General features: G+C 42.9%; 1 protein-coding gene and 1 long non-coding RNA gene across 2 annotated transcripts in view; both read right to left on the minus strand.

The window, feature by feature from the left end:
* Positions 1-16,771, minus strand: part of LOC108449274 — a 17,626-nt gene extending 855 nt beyond the window's left edge. Inside the window, exons 1-2 of the long non-coding RNA XR_001865424.1 lie at positions 16,760-16,771; positions 4,764-4,770 (exon numbers count right to left, since the gene is read on the minus strand). This is a non-coding gene — a long non-coding RNA (uncharacterized LOC108449274). The remainder of the gene's footprint in view (positions 1-4,763; positions 4,771-16,759) is intronic.
* The window catches only part of RUNX2 (runt related transcription factor 2), a 93,357-nt gene that overhangs the window by 58,547 nt on the left and 16,291 nt on the right, over positions 1-18,519 (minus strand). The window lies entirely within an intron of this gene.

Consider the following 18,519-nt stretch of genomic DNA (forward strand, 5'->3'; position numbering starts at 1 on the left):
CTTCAAGAGAAGCAAGATTTAGGCTGATACAGCTATTCCAGCTATTGGCCTTTGGTTTTGTGGGGAGAAGGGCAGCAGCTTATGTTATTCACCAAAACAGGAGGAAAATGTTCAAAAGGATAAGAGTGCCGGGGTTTGGCCAGCTGCACCTACTCTTCACACTACACACCACAGATGTCTAAAGTGGATCTTGGGGGAATTACCCATGGTGGTTTTGAGGTTTTAAGGAGGGACAAAAAAAAAAAAAGAAAAAAAAAGACAGGAAAAGTGCACTCAAACACTGATTCACTCTATAAATTGATATAACTTTCCGACAGGTTAATTGAAAGTTCAGAGATGCAACCTAGTTTATCAAGATGCAGCTCTGCTTTGAAATCATTTAGCCAAAAAGGTACCCTTCTAACAATAACCATTCTATGAGTCTATGAAATATCACCTTCTTCCTTAAGACAATTCTAGCTCTCCAAAAGCATTACTTATTAATTTTGGAGTATTATGACTTCATGTATTTAATGCACTTTCTTCCAGTCTGACATAGAGAACTAAGACCAAACCTGCACAGAAACCTACTCAATAGGCAAGACCATGACTATCTAAGGAAATTCAGTCTTAGTTTGGCAAAAAACAAACACCAGTGATGTAAAAACCACAGCAAGAATTGTTGTCCTCACCAATGAATCACATCAGGTAATTTGGGGACTTTGCATGGAAGTCAGAAACTCATCAATCAGATCAAAACGTGCTAATCACATGAAGCAGCAGTGAAAACTCCCCTGTGTAAGGTTGTACTGGCTGGCATTCACTGCCCAACATGAACATGCTGGTGAAAGTACAATGAGATCTCTGACCACAAACGATAACAGCCTTAGCTTTTTGCCATGTCCTGGAGGCAAAACTCTGGAAAATGCCAGTGATCCGTCTGTCTTTTTTATAAATGGCACAGACTGTTGGTTCCTTATCTTGATGGGGATTTCCACTCACCCTGGTTCTTTAAGATGGAACCTCTAAAGCTTTTTTCCCATACTTGCACACACTGGATGCCTGTTTACCTGAGTACTGTATGAAGGTTTGGACTTTCTTGTCCGTGTCAGTGGGAAGAAACTGTATTAAAGACATAGAGTCACAGAATGGTTTGTAGAAGAGACCTTAAAGATCCTCTTGTTCCAATCCCCTGCCATGGGCAGGGACACCTCCCACTATCCCAGGTTGCTCCAAGCCCCATCCAAGCTGGCCTTGGACACTTCCAGGGATGGGGCATCCACAGCTTCTCTGTGCCAGGGCCTCCCCACCCTCACAGGGAAGAATTTCTTCCTACATCACAGAACCACAGAATCACAGAATAATCTGAGTTGGAAGGGACCCACAAGCATCGAGTCCAACTCGTGGCCCTGCACAGGACCACCTCCAAGAGTCACACCATGTGCTAAGAGTATGGTCCAAATGCTTCTGGAACTCTGTAATGAACTACATGGCTCGTAGCAAAATGGGTAATAATTCTGGAAGGCCAAAATCCTCTCAAGAAGGGAAAGGTGTTTATCTGCTCTGTACTGGGGTCTACAGAAAATTATCAGCACAGAAAAAAACAATTTAATGGAACATTTTTTCAACTAATCTTGAAAGGATGGGCTTGTTAAATATCAGTCTCTTCCATCAGCACTGCTCCGAATTTATTGGTAGGTTCTAGAGCACTCTAGGTTCTGCTCTGTCCCATGTCTTAGAAATGACTGAACTTAAATCAGTGTGATGAAAATGATCATTCAAAACATGCTGGATTCTTGGCTTTTAATGAATCAGCTAAGAGAGAAACAATTTATCAGCTAGCAGCACAAATAAATAATATTCACACATTCCTTTTCCTGCCTTCTTCTCCATTTGATTCCTTACAAACTAATCCATTTTTTTTCTTCCTCTATTTTATTTTCTGGTGGCTTCCTGCAGAAAACAAACCAACAGAGACCAGAAACACTGCTTCTTTAATGTCTTTCATTCATCTCAATTTTCTTGTCTTCCTCTCATTTACTAACCTTTCACTGCCCTACCCATAAGAGCACTAGACATTTAAGCCTACTTTCTCAAAAATTACAATTTTAGTAATTTGCTGGGCTTCTTTGTGAACTGTAAGCATTTAGAGATGGGAATATGGGGACATTAGTTACTTCTTGGCTGTACCAGGTACTCTTTATGGTTGCACCCTGGCCAACAGATGTGGAGCAGCAGGAGAGAATTCCCCATTTCCACATTTTTTTCTTCAATGTGAAGAAGGTTTTCTACACAATTTGAGTGAACAGGAGGGATGTTCTGGACAGTAACACAGAGAGGAACACACCTGGCATCCCAAATTACTCCCATGTGTTCACTGTTGCTAATGAACGATGAGGTTAGCAAATATGAGGAGCTCCATTTCAGAAATATTTATATAGGCAGCATAGAGAAGTGACAGAAAATTAAGCTATTAATTACAAAAAACAACAAAAAAGGTCACTGCAATACTGTGAGCCACAGTGAAAGGGGATTTCACAGTGACCGCGCTGGTACCTTGCATTTAGAAATGCATCGAGCCAAACTTTTCACAAACAGCTTGACGATTTATTACTGTCTGTAATGTAGAAATGAAGTGGCCAAATACTGGCTAAAAAAAAAAAAAAAATTCTCATTAATGTCAGGCTTCAGGACTCCAGATTAAAACAGCCTGGAGGCTTTCTGCCCTCTAATAGATCTCAATTATTTTCCCCCCGTGAGGGAGAAATGACCAACAAGGCCTTGAAGCAGCAGGTTTATGGCCAGTACACTGTCAACTTTTCCAAGAAAAGCTTCTGTTTTCAGAGATTTCTGACACTGTTGTAGAGCTCACTCAGACTAAAATTTTTCTTTGCCTAACAAACTCTATAAATTTTTAAATAACGCTTTAAAAAATAAATCTTGTTTAGGCACTCAGCTAATGGGAAATTACTTTTTTGGAGCTCACTTTCCATTTCAAAGCAGAAGCCGATCTCAGCAAGATGTTTAATGGAAACCTGGTCAGTGTCCACTCCACAGTCCCAGCTATCCATCACACAGCTCGGACGTTCCCTCAGCCTGGGGGGGTAGCAGTCCAGCACAGTCAGGGCTGTGTTCACGTGGCCTCTCCAGGCTGCAGCTGTGCCAGCTGCTGGGGTTATCACACCCTGCCTCTCACTCACTCATCCTCCACCACAGCTACTGCTGATTTGGAGCAGGACTCTGCTAAGCCAGCTCATTTTGACTGATGCTGATTAGAGGAGCACTGGGGAATGGTATGATACCGATGAGAAGAGCTCTGGGGACTGTTGTCCTCCACAGACAGCACAGCTGTGGCTGGAAGGGAACACCCAAGCAGCCCTCAGGTCCCCCAGCCCCAGGGATTCCTCCTGCCTGAGGCTGGGCAAGGCAGAGGAATCCTCTGCCCCAGCACAGATTTATTGTCACACCAATCTACAGGGCTCACAAATTTCCCAATTTTCCTGGAGACCTGAAGTGGGGACTCTGAGGCACTTATGGCAGATGCCTCTTCCATGACACCCTCTGCCTTTCCTGTTGTATCTGCAGTAGGTTCCAATGTCAGCTTCTCCTACTGGGCATGGCCTTGACAAATCCTGAATGCAAAGTCCACCTGAGCTCAGGAAGGAGCTGGCCTACCTTCCTGTCTTTTTTCCTCCCTTACAAACTTCTCATCTTAATCCACAGGAAAAAGTTGGGAGATTCCCCATGGACATGCATGTTTATAACCAACCATGGACCGCCCATATTTACATATAATAAGAACCAAATGTCATTAGGGACACCAAGAATCACTACAGGGACAGACACCACCTGCTAGACGACCACAGAGTAGAGGAAATACCCTGAGGATTATGAGTTAAGGAACTGGAAATCCTGACTGTTCGAAGGGGCTGCAGAAAGGGCAGAAAGCCATGGTAGGGGGCCTGGAACTAGATACCTTTAAGGTTGCTTCCAACCCAAACAGTCCCATGAATGGAAATTCTAAGTGGAAAACCCAAACTCACTACTTTCTCAAATCCCTTGTCTAAGAAGGTCATAACCTGCTAAGGAAGAACAGCTTAAAGGTATGTTGCTATAAATCCAGAGGTACAAGTTTAGATAACTCACTCGGAGGTGAAACAACTGAATGAGTTCTCATTCACACCAGAAGTCAGGATCCAGGCCCACAGTCTGCCCTCACACACAAGAGCTCATGATCCTGCTTGTTGCCTATGCCCTGGAGAAGTGTTGCAACTTCACCCTCCTTAGCAAGCAAAAGAGGCCACAGGGGATTTAAAAGCAATTTTCTTAAATCAGCTCTAGGTTGTTCTATACTAAATATTATAGTCTGTGGGAATTATGGAGTTGAAGGTAACCAAATGCAAGCTATTTTTCTGTATCCAGAATATCTAAGCAGTAAAGACTGGTAAAATTTAGATTCTAAAATACCTGTCAAAGTGTCTCCAAAAAAGCTCTCCCCAACCAGACTGAGAAATAAAATAATTTCTGTTTCAAATGAGACCCTCAAAACTCCCTTATCTGTGAGGAATAGTTTTGTGGGCTGCATAGAGAACTAACAAACTGCGTTTATGCAAACAACAAACCCAGGGATTAAGGGGATTCAGCAGGTATGGTAATATAGGTCTAAAAATGTCAATTTTTGCTTGGCAATTGCCAGTATAGGACCGTACAGACACACAGACACTTCCCAGGGTGGAGTGGGTTACCAGGTCCCGATCCTGGATGCTGAAGATCTGCACATGTACTCCCTGCCTTGGTGAACGTGCAGTGATTCTACTTATCTTAAGCCTCTTTTATTGAGGGCTAAGCTAAATCAAATCAACTTACATTTAGGGGGGGGCCAAGAACACCTACCAGGCAGCTGCTATAGCTCAGCCGACACGGGAACACAGACATCCCCTGTAACTTGATCGTGCAACTAAGCCCTGAAATTTTCTTGGTATGGACGCAACTGGAAGCTGAAATTAAGTGCAATTTCAGGTCTACCTTCTTGAAGAGTGAAGTGGGGCACAGGTCTAGTGTTAACACTTCACAGTAGGGCAAATTCCATGCATACATACCAAAGCTATAATGATTCTGTAAGTTAAATATAATATAAACAGCTTTGTTTGTGTTGAAATATTTGAACATCTATCTACAGGGTTGAGAGTCTGAATAAAAGAAGCACACTACTGCACAGGAATGAAAGGATGATAATCATGGAATGGACAACAAAAACAGGTGACAGGCTGTTTCATAAGCACGCTGTACTATTATGTATGTATGTGCATATGTAGGCAAATAACATAATAAAAGAAAATGCAAAAAACTATAAAACACCAATAAGAAAAATTTAAATGTTAAAAGTCTGTCTCATTGAATAAGTGAGACTGTGGTTGGAAGTACAGCAAGAGACATTTATACTAGTCTTCAACATTTCAACTCTCTTTGCAACACAAAAACCAGGAAAAAATGGTGCTCTCATGAAAAGGACAAATTCAAACTGCAGAGAGTGCTCCTCCCCATCAGGCTGGGTATTCATTATTATTTCACATATGCTGTGTCTAAAAAGATATAAAAATATGTCAGGGTGGTGTGCATCCTTTTAATTCTGCATGTACTCAGCTTGTTGTTCCATCAAGCTCTGGATCAAAGGTTTTCTTTATGTGCAGGTGTGAAAGGTGTGTACAAATGAAGGAGTATCTCCCTGGCTATTCAGTCTGTAGGAGTACATGAAAGAACCCAATTATGACAACCCAGGTGATTCATTTTTACTCTCAACTAGGATTCCTGGGCCACAGAGCTGCTTCTTCCCTCTTTGAACGCCCAGGACTCACAATGACTTCTGCAGGGTGCAAGTGATCTGTTTAAATTTACGAATTTTTTCATTTCAGGTGGGGAAATTGCCTTCCGCAACAGTGTGAGGTTTGCCAAGGTCCATGCCCTCCCAGCTCCATATGGCAAAGACTTCAGGCAGATATTCTGGCCCGTAGTCTCAAGGCTGGGGTTAAACAAGCAGTTTGTTCCCCTCTTACATAAGCACCGAAAGACAATACTACATTCGAGCTCATAAAAATATTTTAATTGGTGATGATTTCCAGACAACTATGTCAAAATTAACTCAGAGTTGATGCCCACTTGCTAAAATTTCATTCATCTGGGTTCAAATTATTTGCTTAAAAGAAGAAACATTTCCTTTTATACACACTTTGGTTTCAACCTCCAAAACCATTGCTAGAAATTAGTCTCAACCACCCAGTCAGCTGCCTCAGAAACCAAGCTCAAATGCATCACTTTAATGACATCAATAACAAATACACAACTTTAAACCCTATTGTGAACAGTGGCATACCAAGAAGCATGTGTAGCTGTCATCTCGTTAGTCACTAGAAAAACACCAATGAAACCAAAAGAGCCTAACCATGACAAATTATTCAAGAGTTTAACCTGAGACATTAATGAGTGCTAAATAGCTTGTTTTCATGCTTGCTTAAGGAGATTTGTTTAAAATCCCACCAACCTCCCCTGAATGTCGCTTGGTGAAGCCGTTCATTCTTGTCAAGCTGGTTTTCCTATTCCAGCTAAAACAGCAGGTTGCAAATGTTTGGTTAAGGATGGCTGCCTTCCCCACCCCTCAAGACACGCGTGCGCCAAGGCAGCCGCACCGGCTGTGGAGCTTCCTCCCCTTGGCTGCACAAAAGCAGCTGATTCATTTCCCCAAAGTCACAAAACTTTCAGTTGATAAAAGCTTGTGCACCTGAGCACTGTCATTTGACAGTCAGTGGTATGAGACAAATGCAAAAAGAATATCTATCCATCCAGGAGTTTCAACTTTCCAGACTTTCTATCTTGTCTGGTTTTCACCTCTCCAGGCTGTAAAGTTCCTAAGGAGGCACTACAAGAGCCTGGTACCTGCCATTCTCTGAAAGCAGCACCAGGTATTTAACTCAGATTAAGGCTGATTTAATGGCAGATTTGCTCCTGCAAGCCACCTTTACCTCCAGCAATGCCTTCAAGGAGTTCAAGGAATTAAGATCTGGAGCCTAAGAAAACTACATTGTTTGCAATGCGGAGCAGCAGCGTATGATGAGAACTCACAGCTAACAGAAGAGGAAAAACAAAACCCATTTCTTCCCATCTAAGAAATGAAAAATATATATGTAAAGATGTTTCCATTTATGAAAGGAAAGTGAAGCTTTCTGACTCATATTGTGATGTACTTTGGATGGGAATATGCCTTAAAAACACAGCTTGAGTAAACAAACACCTTGCTCTTCACCATGTTCTCATATTCATGTCATTCCTAGAGTAGGGTAGTGTCACTATTCATATTTCACACAGAACTGAGGCCAAGAGAAAGAGGTACCCAGTTTCCTCTGATATCAGCAAGTTTGGAAGGATTTTCAAATGCACTAACGTCACAAAGACATCAGAGATGACAGATGACAGACCTAAAGGACTCACATCCAAATGTGTCAGCCACTGAACCACCCTGCCTTACTCATGTGGCCAGGGAGAGCTGGTCTTCCAGATTTCCTGACATGAGCTTAAGGGATAGAAAAATAGCAAAGGGTAGGATCATTTTTTTCTTTTTAAAAAGAAACATTTATTCTAACAAAGAGTCTTTATGCTGATGGTTCAAATATGCTAACATTGCATTTTGCTACATACAGCCTAAATCATCATTCCAACAAGACCTGAGCAGGCTTCCAAAACAGGAGCAGTCTCAGATGCACTCCAAAAGAGTGTGTTGTGCACCAATGTAAAACTGTTCTTCAGTCCATATGGGAGATCTCAAGCATTTGCTGAGTCTGGCTTTACATTTAATCGAATTTATGTTGGAGAAATCCTTTTATTTTGACCAGTGCGACTTTTATGCCAATTTTTTTTTTTTTTTATTTTGAAATTTGGGCCAAATTTCCCTTTCCTCTTTGAAGAGATGACCAAGTAGACACAATTGTTCCATGTTGCATATGGGCCCTAAAACCTAATCTCTCCCCAAACTTGTATCCTTATAAAAATGTAAAGCCTTCCCATAGCTATGAGTTGTTCTGCATACTGAACGTCAATTAAGTGAGGGATTTTGGAATTTTTTTAAGAACTCGTACAGTTGGGTAATTTTCAGCGTGGATTCTGGAACCGAAGCTCAGGACACACTGAACTAATTTTAAAATGTAAATGTAAAAAAGATACGACTCATAAGTGACAAATTAAAGGGGGAACGTGAGCGGCTTTCAGAGCACACTGCCCTCCACCACTGAGAGCTTGCACAGCCCAGCTACTCCGGGCTCAGCGTCTTCTGGCAGCATCAGACAATAAAAAACGCATAAACTCGCGGCACAGGGTAAAGCTACTGTGTCTGACATAGCAGCAACACAGGGGCCCAGGGAGGTGACTGAACCCTGGCTCCCAGCTGCATCAATCCCTGTTTTAATCACTCTCCTGACAGCGCTTCTCTTTCAGCTCTCAAGCTGCTTGGCTCCCAAGGATGGGAACACCGTGAGAGTAAAAGACATGGGGAAAAGCTTAAATGAAGTTGTAGTAGTGAGGGGAATAAAACTGACTGTGAAAGTGCCTTTTGCTCAGCATTCAAATCTGTCTCCAAAGAAAATTTGTTTTAACTTAATAAAAACCCAGAACACTCATCACTGAGTCCCATTCCAGCAAATGGTTAAGGAGTCAACAAGGAAAACACTCCGTGCAGCCCCATTTCAGGGGGCAGATTCAAATAAGAGAGTGTGTGTTTCACAGAGGAGGGAAAGATTTCTGTGCAGGAGCACATCTCAGGTATAACTTGCAAGATTGCCAACAGTGTTCTGAGCAGCTTTCAAACCTGTTCAAACTTTGGTTGCTGGTTTTAAATGGACCCAACACCTTGGGTCAAGCATTGGAACAGGATGCCCAGGAAAGTGGTGAGATCACCGTTCCTGGAAGCGTTCGAAAAACATATGGACATGGCACTTGGGGACATAGCTTGGGGGTGGGCCTAGCAGTGCTGGGTTAACCATTGGACTTCATAATCTTAGAGGTCTTTTCCAATTTTAATGGTTCTGTGATTCTTCAGCAGCTCTGAGTCATGTAAAAGAGGAGAAGGTAACAAGAAGTAAGTGTTTTTTCGCTGGCTGACATCAGACTACCTGAACTCCCCCAGACAGTGCCCCTGTGTCACCTTCACCCAGTCCATTTTTGCAGAAGGACCAGTAATTCGTGCTGGATTTTACAGGGCTCCATACCCTTGCCAGGAGGTTCTTAGGATACTGAAGAGCCTTTCTTCCCATTTCCACAGTCAGTGACTCCAGCTGCAGCTCAGCAATGTGATTGGGTCTGGATTGTACCCACCATGAGGCTTGGATGGTGCCTGGCACAGGCTGTGGCTGCCTCTCTCCTGAGCTGAAGGGGACTCAGGCAGGGTGCAAAGCCAACCCAGGGAGCTTTCAGAGTAGAGTTTGGGGAGGTTTTATCAATGCTTATTTCCTGTGGTTGTGGTTCCTAACACTTGGGGGTGTTTTGCCTAAAAATACTCCTTTTCAGCAGCAGCACTGCCCTCACTGGCTTTCTCAGTGAGGCAAAGGGGCACCAAGGTGCAGGAGGGTTGGCAGTGAGGAGGCTCTTCACCGTGAGCATGTTGAAGAGTCCCAAAATACAGCCCAAACCCCTCTAGGCTCACACCCCATGTGTGTGTGTGTGTGTTACAGCCTGCAGTTCCTGTGCAGACTGTGCCAATTCAGTTGGAGAGTACGCACCCCAAATTACCCCTCTGGAGAGGCTGAGGGTGGGGAAGCAGAGCCCTGCCAAGTGCTGGTGCCCGGGGCCACGCTGCCTTCTAACCCACAACGCCTCCAGAGGCCCTGCCGGCTGCTGTAGTCCCAGTTTCATCTTCCACAAATGTTGTTGCCTCCTCCAGCACGTCCCCAGTGCACAGGCAGGAATCACATCCTGCTCTCCAGGGCTGCTGAAGATGGCACCTCACTCATCCCCTGCCTGTCACCAACCTGGCCTGTTGACTCCAGAGCTGCCCACGAGGAGCCCCTGCCAGCTGCCAGCCTAATTTCCTATGCAGGATTTCTACTGAAGCTCGTGGATTATTTTTCAATTCAAATTAGTAACACATTAGATCAAATATGTAAGAGTTGGAGCTGGTAGAACAGCCTATCATTCCAGTTACCCAACACTTCCCATTACAAAACCCAATTTTCAGTTGCTCCCAACTTCACTGAACTTTGACTATTTGTGTTCCATTTTTCTTGCATGAGCATGGAACATGCTTCTTCAATTTCAACCAAAATGCTGTGACATTCCTGGAAATGAGTTAGCTCAGGGAAAACGTAGCACCTCGAAAAACATTTTTGGCAATCTTTTCTTGAAGGAGCTTTTTTGTCACTCTATTTTGGAGTGGAGTTCTGAAACTTGGCTCAGCAGATTGGCTCTTTTTTCCAGAACCCCCACGGAAATCCATCCAGACTTGGTAAAATTATGCAACTTTGAAAACTAAAATTTCATCGAATAAAAATTCCTTAGATTTTATCAGTTAAAAGCTTTGTTTACCGCTTGGCAAAGGTAGCTGATGGCTGACCCAGATTTATGCTTCTGCCACACAGTTTTTTGTAGTGACTACGGTTAAGTTGCTTAAAACAAGGTGTTCTTAGATCATACTCTCTGTGTGAAAAATAAGAGTGAGTGGGTGTATTCCATCCCACGGGATATTGCTGCCCTATGGATAAACTAGCACATGCTACAGAAAAAGGACTTTTTCTGTCTCTCACACACAACAGGCATGGGTTAAAGCCACACTGACAATCCACTGGCATGTCCCAGTTCCGAGTGCTCAGATGTGGACTTTTCCTACTGTAATTTTCGTCTGAAGCATATGCATAAAGTAAGACCCAGAGCTAGAGGTACCTGTTCTATAATTAAAAAAAAATCTATTTGTTTTATGTCAAAAAAGTTATTATTTATCTGATGTGTAAGTACCCCTTTGTCACATACCTTAAATCTACTGGTTATTCCCTTTTACAACAAGTCACCAGAGAAAAACAGCTCTCATTTTAATTTGCATGGCATGTATGCAGTTAGTGAGGTGTTTACTTTGCATCCCACATGGATGTAAACACAGTTCCCAAAAAACTTCCTTCATCTTTGAGCTGAGACTAAGGAACAGTCACTGTTATCTGGATTTTGGAAGCACCAAGTCCTTCCTGCTCTCTCCTGTAATAAAGACAATCTCTACAAGCCAACTGCTATCAAGTTTCTCTTTTGCTGCCATCTTTCAGGAATAGAAAATAATAAGAAGAGTGAAACTAATAACACAGGTCAGTAAGCCTGAACAGATGCAAAGCACAGACCCTGCCTAAATACTGAGCTGGAGTATCCTTGGTGTGCTGCAGTTCTGCTGCCCTGATTCCCAGGGAAGTTTATGGCTGTGTTCACACCGCGGGCAATGAATATTGCTGTGTGAGCTTTCTTCAGGGCACTCACAGACATACCCTGGGCTCACCCCTGCACAGCAGAAGATAAAGGCTAATTAAACTGTCTGACTCTGCCGTGAAGCTGATGAGGATCACGTATAGGAGCCAGACTGCTGCTGAGCTGCAGGGAACACAGATTTTGGGAGAGCCCATCAGCATGGGGAATGATGTTTTAAAGCAGAGCAGACACTTCTGCACTGAGTGCCTGGAGTTTTAACCAAGCAGGCACAGAAGTGGAAAACATAAAAGTTATAAACCGCACAGTGGTTATTTATGTCTAACAAGGAGGGGTTCAACAACACCCTAAACTGTAATGAGTTTTGGAGAGCAGTCCTTCAGTGTGGCTGTTGAGAAAGCAGGCACTAAGCTCCCTTTTAAAAGGTTTAAATAACAATAAAAAAAGGAGTATGAAGAAGTTCTTCAGAGCTGTGTGCTACTGCAGTTGCTGGTAAGCCAGGTAGTTTGCTTAAACCCAGCTCAAGCACCTGCAGAGCACCCAGTGCCAGTCCCGTGGTCTGGGCTGCCTTGTGTCCCCTCTCCCCCACTCACCCCCACTGACACCTACAGAGGCTTAGGGTGGGATAAACCAGCTTCTAACTCACACTTACATTTCCTTCCTTGACCACAGTGGACAGGAGGTGAGTCATTGAGACACAACATCAAGCTTTCAGGCAGCTATAGTTAAGGAGAACCAATCCACCCAGCATCTCTGAAAATGTTACCCATATGTCCCTTTACAAAAAGAATTTTCATTTGGACTGCTTAGCTGATGAAGTGAAACACTGAATTATTTACATTCACAGCTCTATTGCTGAACCCTCTTCTGTAGTCAACACTTCTGTCTACAGAGGTGATGATTTTACTGCAGCACTGGTTTTACAAACTATTGTTCAAAGACATCAAAAATGGCCAAAAGTGTGAGGGGACCCATAGCCCACATCATCATAGCCAAAAAGTGTCCAATGTGAAAGAAAAAATATTTTCCACCAGTCTAGAGTCTATGGTGATAAGAGACCCGAGGAATGAAAAACTAAATTATTGAATTAAATTATTCTTGATTTAATTGGTATCCTAGAAATGTGGAACCAACTCTATTAAACTTCACATGTCTACAGTGCTTTATAAATTCACTAGATAACTGAATTAATTGAAGCATGTTGTTTTATAAGAATCTGAAACTGGGTCCTTGATTACATATGTACACATGCAAAAAGCCCCCAAAAAGTATTCCACGTGTAATTCCCTCTGTACTGCTAACCTGTGGCTAGTATCACACATTTTGCATTGTATTTCCAGGTCTCTATTCCTTTCCAGCTTCCATAATGCTGAGAAACACAGGCCTGAATTTCCAAACCACCAAAAATGATTGTGAACACCATCCCTTTTCAATTAATATTCTCTGGAATTTAGTACAATCTCCTTTTTATTACAATCATTTAAAATTGGGTTTCTTTGCAAATCTAATCTGTGATTTAACATATAGAAACAAAAACAGGCCTGGGACTATAATGATGCCTGCATGTGCCTGCTTCTTTCCAAGAAAAAGCTGCACCAATGTGAAACTGCTGTATATAATTGTCTACTTGTCTCATGATATCTGAAGTGATCCTCTGGAATAAAATGACTTAGATCCCTGTGACTAGCAAATTAAAGTAGAGATGCAAGAGCTGGACTCATCCATTTCTTCCCCAGCACATTTCTGTGGTGCTTCAGAGGTGGTGATTTTCCTGTGGAGCTCTAAGAGCAATGAAACAAAACACTCCCAAGTGCCTCTGACTGCACTGACACTGATTTCCATGTCTTGCATGAGGATTTAAGGAAGCAGACAACTAATTGGCATTACTCACATGGATTACAGACAGGCAGGAAGCAGATTCTGCACTTGTAAGCACCCTGATTAATACCTCCTTTGGCACCCTGAATTTAAACGAGCAGGGCTACTAAAGAAGCAGGGCATTATGAAGTGGGAGTAAAGTTCACAAAATGCAGTGGGAGAGTTTGAAGAGGGATGGAAGCATTAAACATTTATGCTGGCAATAATCAGGTGAAAGGGTTTGTCTTCCCACGCTGTGGGAAAGATTACATCTCAGAACCACAGGAGAATGGGCAGCATGTTAAGTTTGGATAAGGGAGGAACAATTAATACGTTCTGTCGTGAAGAAGATACATTGGAATCATGAAGTACTTCCCAGTGTTAGGAAAATCTTCAAATGTGTTCCCCAATATACTTCACCTTTAGGCGATACCTGTAAAGTGTATTGTCACCTTTGTAATGTTTCTTATGTAGCTGCAACTGCAGTGTGAGAATCTTACTTTGCCTACAGCTAAATAACCTGAGTTTTAATCTCAGCAGTTCACACAACCCAAGCTGAGTGGGGCCTGAGCAGTACCTGACTGCTGAAATCCTGCAGGAGGTGATAATGATGCCTTAGTAGATAGCATCATTTTTAAGGTATGTGTACACTGCACTCATTATGGCAGCTGTAGAGACACTTCAAAGTCAGCTTTAAACAATTCCTTACACTGTCAGAAAAGCAGCAGGAACTGTTCACCGTTCAACACCAGATAAAGCCCCCACCCAAGAAGGTGAGTGAACACTGGGTTAATCCAACGCTGAGCTCCTGCTCCCTGTGATTGCACACTGGACTACCTGTTTTACACCTAACTCGGGCTGTCTGAGCTTCACAGCAGGCTTAATACACTTTGGGACTATAATATCTCCTAATCTCATCTGATTCCAGCCATCTCAAAACCAGGGTGCCTAGTCTAGGCTAGTCATCAAGCCTCCATTTAGTATCAATGGAAAGGGATGAGAGTCCAAAGGGCACTTCATTGCTCTCTAAGATAAGCATTAACATATGAATCACTCTCTGCAAGGGCCTGTGTCTCTTCATTCACTTCAGAGGAAACCTACTCTACATGTCTAATTTTTGGAGAGCTGAAAGCCACCTTCAGCCCACAGTGAGCCACTATTGTGCTGAGTAAGCTGGTCTACTGTAGATGAGATTTATAAAAGGGGATCTGAGAAAATACAGGCAATAAGGAACCCAGTTCTTCATCTGAGAAGGATTCTGGTGTCCCAAACATACTGCAGCATGAGATCATTACTCAGTTTCTTTCCCTGAAGTTTCAATTAAGTATGATATTCATCCTCATTTCCTCTTCTGCATTCCTTGTCTGGTTAAATCAGCATCTGTGTTTCACGTCTGGGATGACCACATTTCAGAGGAGAATGAATTTTATATGGGGAATAAAAAATAAACTTTATAAAAACTTTAATCGGAAATTTGGAATAGACAGTAAGCAAGTGCAACCTAAGTACTTCACTTACACTATTCTGATGCAGTGTCTCCCAAATATATTCATTCTGGTCCCTATTTCCCAAACCACTTTGGAAAGTAAAGGGAGAGGTGTAAGAGGTGATACATGAAGATTGAGAAAAAAATGCTGAATGCATTTCAAAAGTGACAGTAACCAAGAGTTCTCTTGGGAGAAAACTATGGAACAAAATCATCTGTGGAAAGCTACTCTTATGGCCTTTTTTAATACCATCTTCTTCCACAGTACCTACATGGAGTAGAGTCACAGAGTTACAAGTCACTGCCCCTGGAGGTGTTTAAGGAAAGACTGGACGTGGCACTCAGTGCCATGGTCTGGCTAACATGGACCTGGTTGCTCATAGGCTGGACTCAATGATCTCAGAGGTCTTTCCCAACATAATTGACTCTGTGACTGTGAAATGGTCACCCCTTTTCCTCTCCTAATCAAGCCCTGTGGGGATACAGAATGAAATCACTTCCACTGTTACTTCATTTGTTTGCTTATAGCCCCTTTTCCCCATCTGTATATTAAATGGAGACTATGAGCTATTCAGGGCAAAACTCTCTTATCATACAACTAAGCAACATAACTACATAGAGGGGCCATGATTTTATTTGTAGCTTGGAGGGACACTTTGAATACAAAGAGCAATAGCTGCAATATGAAAGAATCACTGTGATGGTCAAATTACATGCCAAATGTACTAGGAATAGATTTGCTTGGAAGCAAGTATTCCCTCTACAATGGCATGGAAACAATCTGTTCTGTTGACAAATACAAAGCAAGGCTGCACTGCTGTTGGTGAGGACATCTTATGGAATAGTTTTATGTTCAGACTTGTGCATCTGCTTTACATAATCTCGTCACCGTAACAGTGAATACATGGTCACTTTGTCACCTCTCTAGGCAGCAGTGTCCTCCTATACAGAGAGCCCAGTTTTGTCACACAGGTTGCTGAGATTTCAGAACTACAGTGCATGATTTCAAACCATGAGTGAACTCAGTAGTTTTGCTTTTGATTCACTCTACGCACTACATCAATAGAAAAAAAGTCATAAACACCAGAAATGATTTTGTCTCACAGTCTGCTTCTCAGACAATGAGATTTTATGCATGAGCCCCTCTCTAGCCACAGTGGAAGAAATGAGAACTGACTGGTCCTTGAGATGCAACTACCACCCCAAGAGCCCCAGGTCACCTTGCCACAGCAGCATGCGTCATAGAATCAGAGAATCATGGAATCAGAGAATCATAGAATAGTTTGGGTTAGAGAGGACCTTAAAGATCATCTGGTTCCAATCCCCCTGCCATGGGCAGAGAGATTTTCCAGTATCCACTTTCCACTGGTTCCTCCAAGCCCCATCCAAGCTGGCCTTGAACACTTCCAGGGCTGCAGCAGCCACAGCTTCTCTGGACAACCTGTGCCTGTGCCTCACTACTGGTTGAAGTAACCGTAAGGAGCCCTGCTCTGCGGGTTGCACACTCATCTCAAAAGTAAACCTTAACCACTGGCATATGAAATGTCTGTCACCTTTGGTGGGAAACACTTGAATCATCCCACCAGCTTCTTACAATCTCCGGGAACGCTCAGGAGCTCCAGTCCCCAACTAGGACAGTTCTGTGAAATTACACATTTGTAAAAAATAAACCAGCAGCAAATGATGGTGAGTGAAACTGTGTCGTGACTTTTATGCTGCAGTAAGGACCTGGTGTTGTACCACTGGAAATAGAAACACTGCAACTCCTTACTGGGGACCTGGTGATAAGGAAGTCAGGTCTCAGCCTGTAAATGGACTGTGTTCATGCTGAAATACACTAATGATGATCACAGAAAAGAACCTAAACCTCATGGCATGGCCCTGCTGAGCATTTCTCTGGCTGTACAATCACATTTTGCCTCGTTTCTTACAAAGGAGCATTAGAGTGCATACATTAAACACTACAAAGTCATTTAGAGCAACTTTGGAAACCCAGACTGCCCACTCTGCCTTCCTCTGCTCCCACAGTAGCTGGGATAAATCCGGACCTACCCAGCCAACCTCAGTAGAGATCTGTCACTCTGAAAGACACCAGAGAGAGCCACAGATTTTCTAACTTTGGTTTGGATGAAACCCCAAGACTCGCTCATCACATCTCGGGGTATTTAGCATTGACTTTAATGAAAAACCTCCCCGTGCCAAACCACATGCAGATGCAAACTGACGCCTTCGGTGTCTGCAACGCATCGCCCGAAAAAGCTGCGCTGCTCCGTTCAGTCAGAGGTAGATGCACGAAGTAGGGACCTGCCTGTAAAATTTCCTCTTGTTCTGCAAAGTCCCTCTCTCTCTCTCTCTCTCTCCGCACTGCCCCAATTTACCACAGTGAAAAAAACCCCCACAGTCAAACAAATATATTCTTGGGAAGGAAGGGGGGCTGGTAGAGTGGTTTTTGAAGGCAGGCCAGAGACTATTCAAAACGGGGGACACACATAGTGGTTTAACTGCTGTGATAATTCTGCATAAAGAGATGTTAAGGCTCTAGCTCCTTGCTGTAGCATGCCATGTGTCCCTGAATAAAATTACTGCCATGCAGGCTGTTAGCAGAGGAATGCGTAAACAGACAATGTATCCTTGCATCAGTTCCACAAAATGTTGCACAACACAAATGCCTCTCGATGTGTCATTTCCTGCTTGGCCACCAGCCCAGCTCCTGACAGGCAGTCAACAAAAAAAAAAAAAAGAAAAAAGAAAAAGAAAAAAGAAAAAAAAGAAAAAAAGAAAAAAAAAGAAAAAAAGAAAAAAAAGAAAGAAAAGGAAAAAAAAAAAGAAGAAGAAAAAAGAAAAGTTAAAAAAAGGAAGGCAAACTGAAAGATTTAAAGCTGTTCTACTCCAAAGCACATTCCACTCGACTCAGACTTATCCCTCCACCCTCTCTGCCTTTGAAAGAAAAGAGGGAGAACTTCCTAAAAACTGTTATGGTTTTAAGTCAAGGAATCTCAAAAATCTCAATCACTTATCTGTGTTTTATAAGCCAGGTCGGCCAAACAGTTAATGTGGGGGCTGAGCAGAACCCCTGGCTGGCTCTCGCTGCCTTCCGCAGCGTGCACAGACAAAAAGGCGATGTGATGTTTGCTCATACCTTTCATCACGTGTGCACCTTGCAAGCTGTGGCAGCAGAGAAACGCTCGGGAGCTGAATGAGACAGAGCAGTTTTCTCCCCCTGAAAAGCTTCAGCTCAAAGCTCAGAGCTGCTTTTCCATTCACACTAATAAAGAAAGTTGGGGTCGTTGACTTTGGAGCCTGCCTTTGACTAGAGACAAACTAAAGTTTTTGGAAGTCAGGAAAAATATAAAAATATATAGACTTCTCCTCCCTCCTTCCTCATGATTTCCCCCATGACTGGGTTTGTCCCAAAAGCAGCCAGAAAGGAGGATGTATGTGCCTCCTATTCTAAAGGTACCACTATGGAAGGGCAAATCATTATTTCTGTAGCTGCAATGAGGAAAGGCAAAGGCATAAAAGGGGGGCTTAGGTAAAGATTTGGGTGGTTTCTTTGCTCTGCTTTTTTCTCCTTCGACTTCCTTTACAGTAATCTCTGGCTATCTGTCGGTCAGTTATGACCTCATGACAACTTCTCCGGAAAACTTCTGTCCGCCCTCCCAGCTGGAAGGCAGCTCTGCTGGCTAAGATGTGCGTATGGCAGAGGTTTTGTACTGCATATGAGGAGAGAAAAATATCTGCAGGATTTCCTAATCATT

Source organism: Corvus brachyrhynchos, unplaced genomic scaffold (assembly GCF_000691975.1).
Source record: "Corvus brachyrhynchos isolate BGI_N302 unplaced genomic scaffold, ASM69197v1 scaffold116, whole genome shotgun sequence".
NCBI lineage: Eukaryota > Metazoa > Chordata > Aves > Passeriformes > Corvidae > Corvus > Corvus brachyrhynchos.